Source organism: Octopus bimaculoides, chromosome 1 (assembly GCF_046866305.1).
Source record: "Octopus bimaculoides isolate indiv1 chromosome 1, ASM4686630v1, whole genome shotgun sequence".
Lineage (NCBI taxonomy): Eukaryota > Metazoa > Mollusca > Cephalopoda > Octopoda > Octopodidae > Octopus > Octopus bimaculoides.
The window spans coordinates 37,343,291-37,351,312 of record NC_142928.1 but is presented as its reverse complement, the minus strand read 5'-3'; positions in this window follow the sequence as shown (position 1 = coordinate 37,351,312).

Sequence of the window (8,022 nt, the reverse complement as noted above, 5' to 3'; positions counted from 1 at the left end):
CCTAGCTTAGCTATTTCTATCCTCCAATATTCAGGAACTACCACCTTCCCGGTATTCGTGTCAAAATTAAGGAGCCCAAGGTCATGCTGTTCGATCACTTCTTCAAGTGCAGTGTTACTGTTTTCGACCGTATTGATTTCAGGTTTGTTTTCACCATTGTCAGACTTAAGACAATTGTCTTCTGCATCAGTTTGAGGTGGACTGTTACTCGAAGCAGTACTGGACAATAAAATGCGTGACCTCTTGGTAGGTGTTGAAGAACTATCGGTATGTTTTAGAAAGAGGGACATGAAAACTTTGCTCAACTTCTTAGATTCTTCTGTCTCCAACTTGTGTCTTTTTCGCCCTTCTGCTTCACTTTCTTCCTTAGTTAATGGTCTTTTCATGTTTTTATAACGATTTTCTAAAAGCAAGAAACCATTACTTGAAAAAATCATGAAAAATTCAAACATATCACAGTGGTAGATTAGCCTGTTAAACATGTCAAAATTATTTATCGAGTTAAATTTCTAAAAGTTTTGAATTTTTTGGCGGATATGGGAGCAACGTATGTCAATGATTATAATGATCAATGTACGGCAGGGTATGACTCATAGGCAGAGTCATATGAAGCTTCCAACACGTTGGCTCAATGTGTTACAGCACAAGAGCCAGTAAAATGACCGAGCCATTAGTCGCGTACATTCGATTGAATGCACATTCTTAAGATCTTTTCTATTTTTTAATGTACTTATGAAAAATGACTAAGTGACTACGAAAACACCTTTGCATAGACCGTTTTTATTTCAAATATGTTCTAGGCGAGCATATAAGCATTATTCATTGCAAGCAATATAGCTGTATTAAAGCATGTTATGTACAATAACTTTTCTCTATGCAGACCTACCCACTTCAATCCTTTTGTATTAGATAGATTAAGTAACACTCCACACAATGGTGGAAAAACAAACATCCCAAGTCACCACGGAAAAATAATATCGACTTTTATTTCATGGAATATACTACTTACTTCTCCATAAAATATCGTTAAATGATGTGAAAACAAACTCATTCTTGAGAAATTATCTATTTTTAGCTATATTATTGAGGTAATATGCTAAAATGACTGAAAAATTTTAAAGGCACTATTCTTACTTATTACAGCAACTAGGTGAGCATAATGTATGAGCGATCTTCCTCAAAGTCAGTATAGTTATGAAGATTAAAAAATATTATCCCGGATAACTTCGCTCTACGCAGATCTACGCACTTCAATTCTTTTGCATCAGATAGGGCAAGTAACGCTGCATACCACTGTGGCAAAATAAAAATCCCAATTCATCCAGTAAATGTTGAGTTTTACAATATTTACTTTTCTCAATATTCAGTCACACGTGAGGTAAATGTTGACAATTTTTTCTGTATAAGATACAATTTTGACAGTTTCACAATATTTTCGGTAAAAAGGGAATAACAATGCATTGGTCACATTCTTGAGACCAACCCCATATCAACAAAATTTGCCACAGCGTACATGTACGTGCATGAATGAACTGAAAAATTTGCCAAAATTAAGTTACTTTACTCATTCATGATTCAAAATTGCGCCTCCCCCAGAACCGCGCCTAGGGCAAGTGCCCTGTCTGCTATACCCTAGCTACGCCACTGCATGACGTGATAACTTCTCTTGAAAACGGAGGGAGAAAAAAACCACATGGCTAGTTATTGAACAGACAAAGGAGAAAGGTCAAGTGCATAGGGTTGTCTTCCTTAGACCACTACCTGGAATCCACCCAGGCAGTATGCTGGTCCCCGGATTTCAGTAGGAAACACCTGAAGTGTAAGCAAGGTCCAAATACTTCCGTCTTGGAATTTAAGATGTTCCCCAGGTCGAGGGAGTTGTTTGATATCCTCACCCGTTCTGCTATGCACAGCTTGCAATGCTTGCTTTTGTTGATGAAGGGACCTGGTTTTTCTAAGATTTTTCATGTGGTTAAATGTGGAGTCCCTTCGTTCTTCAGGTACCACATGTGACTGGCCAGGGATGTGGCATAACATCCTTTCGAGATCCTAAATGCAGATTTTTGGTTGGAGAGGCGCTGCTTGAAGGTCTCCATGCTGGCATAGGGGACATCATTGGTGGCGGAGTTGGTGTTGGCGATGACGTTGTCGTTTTTTTTGGTGTCTCTGTTAGTGCTGCTATAGTCATCGTCATTGTTGTTGGAGCTGTTATCAGCGCTATAGCGTTATCGTTGTTATTACTGTTGTCATTATTACCATTATCATTAGCGATGGTGCTGCTGTTATTTTTGCCGTTACCATTATTACAGACATTCCTGTTACTGCTGTAGTTGCTGGAAAAGCTGCTGCTGCTGCTATTAGGGTCAGATACCACTTCAGCCTCATAAATGACCCCCTTAGTTTCGCATTGGTCTCCTACTAGGCACTTGGTCCTTGCATGAGCATCCTACCTCCACTCATGGCCTATGGGTCTTAGCTAAAATACTCTTAATAATGGAGGTGCCACTAAAGGATAGATTTGAGATCCTTTTGCTGACCAATTCACCAGGTTTATGAACTAGTTGGGTGGGTGGCAGAAAGCTGTGTTGATATATGCCAGCCTCTTGTTTGGCTTGCTGTAGGGCCTGTATGAACCAGAGCCCAAGTCAAGCGTGATGTTTAAGAAGTCCGCGGTGGTGAAGTTGGTCTCAGTTGTAATTTTCAGTCCCATGGAGCTAAGGGCGTTAATCAGATCTTTCCTAAGCCTATCTAGGGTGTGCCTGTTGGCACCTCTAGAGATAACCAGGGCATCATCTCTGTAGAGACCAAAGAGGACAGAAGAGAATTTCTTCTTTAGGGTATACATTTTGATGTTGATGTACTTGACTCAATAGGTCCCCTTAAGCACAGCAGGTAGCCCTACGATCCAAGGTACTTTTGAATGGGCTGGGGCTGGTTATGCAAAACTGGTGTAGAATACAGCCGTGAACTCACTTTATTTGCTGGGTTTTCGCAGTCACAGCATATCTCCAGAGGCCTCTGTCTTTCGTCATTGCCTCTGTAAGGCCCAACGTTCGAAGGTCATGCTTCACCACCTCATCCCATATCTTCCTAGGTCTACCTCTGCACCGGATTCCTTCAACTGTCTTCAGACAACTCTCCTCATCCATCTGTAGTGCATGATCATACCAGCACAAACGTATATATATATAGGCACAAGAGTGGCTGTGTGGTAAGTAGCTTGCTTACCAATCACATGGTTCTGGGTTCAGTCTCATTGCATGACACCTTGGGAGAGTGTCTTCTACTACAGCCTCGGGTTGACCAAAGTCTTGTGAGTGGATTTGGTAGACAGAAACTGAAAGAAGCCCGTCGTAGATATGTGTGTGTGTGTGTGTGTGCCTTTGTGTGTGTGTGTGTGTGTGCCTTTGTGTGTGTGTGTGTGTGTGTGTGTGTGCCTTTGTGTGTGTGTGTGATGTGCATGTCTGTGCGTCTGTCCTCCACCATCACTTGACAACTGATGTTGGTGTGTTTACATCACCGTAACTTAGCTGTTCAGCAAAAGAGACTGACGGAATAAATACTAGGCTTACAAAGAATAAGTCCTGAGGTCGATTTGTTTGAGTAAAGGCAGTGTTCCAGCATGGCTGCAGTCAAATGATTGAAACAAATAAAAGAATAAAAGAAAAAAATATATATTGCCATAATATCAGTGCCATGCAGTGTTTAAACGTAAGCAAACTTTAGGTTAGTTAAAATATGTTTATGACATATTTCAACTGCTTAAAGGCAAATTTACTGCTGTTACCATGAAGAAAAATTCCCTCCTATGATAAAAAGGCACAAAAACACCATATTTACCCAGAGTCACCACCTTTCTCATTTCCAGACATTGATGTTTCTAGTTTTTTTAGCCGTTATCAATGGGAAATACCTAAAAGAGGTAACTCTGGACAGACCTTATCAAAGCTATGGCTTTGACTAGAATACAGTCGACAACATTGACTGATTTGCACTAGAAGACTACCACAGCCATGGAAATTGCCATAATTTTCAGTGCCAAGCAGTGTTCAGGTGTTAGCAAACTTTAGGTTAGTTAAAAAATGTTTGTGACATATTTTAATTGTTAAAAGGCTCAATGCTTAGCACTGATATTACAGTAATTTCCATGACTGTGGTGGTCTATTGGTGCTGATATTATGATGACCTTATAGTTGTTGTCCTGCCTCATTTTCCATTCTTTCTTTGCTGCCCTATTCTTGATACCATTCCCTGTTGTATTTGTTATACAACACCCAAAATAGGCAAAACTACCTTGACCTTCAGTTAGTAGCTGATGAGAATAAAAGGTATCTGCGATTATACCATATCTTCTTACATGTATTTTACCTGTTATTGGTGCATAGTTTCTTTATGCTTATATACACACACTTACATATATACACACATGCATACATGTATATATATTTATATACACATGTGTGTGTATATACACATATAAATAATCAGCATGTCATTCATTGTTCAATATGACAGTCTTCACAATAAAATATATCATTAATACATGCCAGCATGGGAAAACGGATGTAAAATGATGATCATGATTTATTTTTTATTTCCATTCTTCAGTTATTTGTTTTAAATCAAGCTGAGGAATGTTTACACCTTCTATGAAATATCAAACCAGATTTCAAAAGGAAGTGAAATAATTCGCAAGTTTCTTCTTGATTGTATTGTTATGGGTATTGGTTTTGTTTTATTTTATCAAATAAATAAACATATGTTATCCTTTCATTTTTTTATAATTTTGTTGAAGTTATCACCAAAACCATGTGCTTCTAATTTCATATGATTCATGTTAACAATTTTCATTTCATATAAAATCATTGTAAAAATTTTAAATTTGGTTTTATTTGTTTTTGAATCCTGATACGTTTACTTATTGTTTGGAATATAAATGATCATTTAAAATAAGTCTTTAATATTTTATAGATTCTTAAGTTAAAACTTGTGAAAGTGGAGCATAATGAGAAAGCATAATTCTTTGCTATTTTTCGTGATGTTTCTGCTTAGTAAACTAGCAAAATTTGAGTAAGGCGGGGTTTACACTAACATAATTCAAATTTCTGAATCATGTGTTAATATTTTAACTCAAACTGAGAGTTAGTATTGTATGTATTGATTAAGCAAAATGTAGCTTCAAATATCTTAGTTTCAATAAGGAAATAAAAGGACTTCCATATGATCACTCAACCGACAAGAAAAAGCAGTAAAAGCACTTCAAATAATTCCTTGCTTCCTTTTAGTTTAGATATAGACACTTTACCTACCTGGTACTGAAGAATCCTATTGTCTGTTGGCTTTTTCTCCAATTCCCCAATAAACAGGGCAAGTTGCATCTCATGTCATCCACACAAACATTTTTCTAATGATGATAAGCTGTTGGTGTCTTTTCCACCAATTTTCAGTCATTTGAGTGTTTTGTTGCTTTTTCTTTTTTCGTTTTTTTTTTTTACTCTTCTGAACCTATTTCTGCATGTCTACTTAGCACAAAGTTAAATTACCATAAAACTCGAATTATCTTCAGGGAAGGTCCTCCTTTGACACTTTACTGACCTTTTCTTAAGGTACATATTTCTTTTTTAAGTGGGGCTTCTTTTCATTTTTTCTTTGTTTTTTGTTATTCTTTTCTTATTTCTTTATTGCCCACAAAGGGCTAAACATAGAGGGGACAAGCAAGGACAGACAAAGGGATTAAGTCGATTAGATCGACCCCAGTGCATAACTTGTTCTTAATTTATCGACCCCGAAAGGATGAAAGGTAAAGTAAACCTCGGTGGAATTTGAACTCAGAACATAACAGCAGACAAAATACTACTAGGTATTTCGCCCAGTTTACTAACATTTCTGCCAGCTCACCGCCTTTTTTTGTTATTCTTTTCTATTGACCATGATGTTTACCTACTTTGTTCATTTTCCATCTCCTCCTAATCATCATCATTTGATGATGGTGGGTTGCTACTGGTTATGGCTGGAAAGCAGATCTAAGATTACTGTTTTCTGGGATGGAGTATGGATCAATCCCTTTTTGCTTTATCCAGAGTCTTGATGCTTTTCAAAGAGCAGTTTTTGTGTTGCTTCTGTCCGTTTCTGTTTTTCAAGTTTTCTAAGGCAAAAAGCTTTCAAATAGCATTTGCTACCACACATATAGATGAGCTTTCTGGCCCACACTACCAGCATCATTGTTTTTATTTCTGCACCAATGATGAAGCATGGCTTCAAAGTGGCTGTGTGGTCTTTGGAGATCATTAGGGCTTGCACATCCATGTTGATCCTTTTCCAGCCACTATCATTTCTAGTCATCTTGATATTCACCACCTGCCCAAACTGTGTCACAAAAGTAACAACAAGCAAAATGTCAATGTCATCATTAACATCCTTTACTATGGCTCTCATCTTATCTTGCCTCATCGCATATATTTATGGCACATATATATAGGTAGCTGCACAACGAACAAGCTTAAACTAATTTTTCACCACATCCTCATTTTTGAAAACCAGCTACACTGTCTCCTAAACCCTACTTCAACTGAGAGACAAGATATCACCAGATATCACCTCCAGTAGTTGTTTTGAAAGAATAGGGTAAGTTATTCTTTTCATAGAGATGCAGAGATATGTGACTTCTCTTCATATATGCCCTTGGATAAACATCACAGTGTGAGAAGTATTTTCCTAGGTCACATACCTCTGCTAGGTGTGTAGAAATATGCTTGTGATCACATATGTTTGCCACATGGTCCCTTATGTTGTTGTTGCCATTAAGTATCATAAAATTTATTCAAATTGGTGTTTTTAACTATTGAAATATCATAAGCTTTTATATGCACATCGCGTAGCCTTTCTCTGAAATTAGATTTATTATTTTTCTTATATTTCTAATAATACAATATTATACTATATTATTGAGAATATCTATAGATTTTTATCAACGCTATGTATTCACAGATATAAATACCTTATCTGTATATTCAATATGTTCATAGACAGAAAAAGGATTAGCCAGGCAAGATTCAATCCTGTGTTGGGATATCATCAAATGATTTACACTCTTTAACTGTCCTTGGAGACATTTATAAATTTACTGTTCTTAAAGTCTTAAGTAAATTTCAAGGGAGAAGCACAGTATAGCAAATTTCTATTAATGTGTTAGCAAGCAGCTAAGAAGGCATTATATATGCAAATTAGTCAGCCTGAACTACTTCCAGATCACATAGGAAATAGATCCTTAATTATTACTTGCAGTGAGCCAATTGAGTCAGTTTAACTACATGGTTGTTGTTAATGTTGTTTAGCCACAGGTTAACCCTAGGTTGAACAAAGGCATTTCAGCAATGACCATTCACCTTTTTGAAGGGTATGTAGCTCTACATTATCTAATGCATCTTTGTTTTTATTTTTTTTGCAAAAATAGTAAGGTCTGATATGAAGTAGATTTGGCTGCTATTTCTAACAGATCAAGTGATATGTAAAAGCATCCTCATTAGCTCATAACTTTATGGTTGATCTTAGTGTAAGCATTTTCATGTCCATCCACCCAGCTCATGCTGTGGCTTTCTCAGTCAATGAACCCAATGCATATTTTGTGCATTTATTATTTGTGCAAAGAACAAAGTATAGTCATCTCCTATACATTGAGTAAGTCTCTTTTCTCATTTGAACTAAATCTGTTCCTGGTTTCCAAACAGTGTTTTGATCTTTGCAGTCTGTGTTTCTGACTTTGGAACATTTTCTTCTACAACACTTCAGCAGATTCTGCAAAAGGAACCAAATCTTCAAATATGACATTCTGCACTCAGGCGTTTTGAGAATGATAATGAATGGAAGGTAGCTGAAAAAAAAGAAGCATGTTTACCATTTGCTTGAACACCGAATGTATTGATTGAAGGGGTCAAATTTGATCAGATGTAATCTTGGTTTCTTTGAGTATGCTGATCAACATATGCCATATTTGTGATGAAACAACTACCACAAATATTCTTA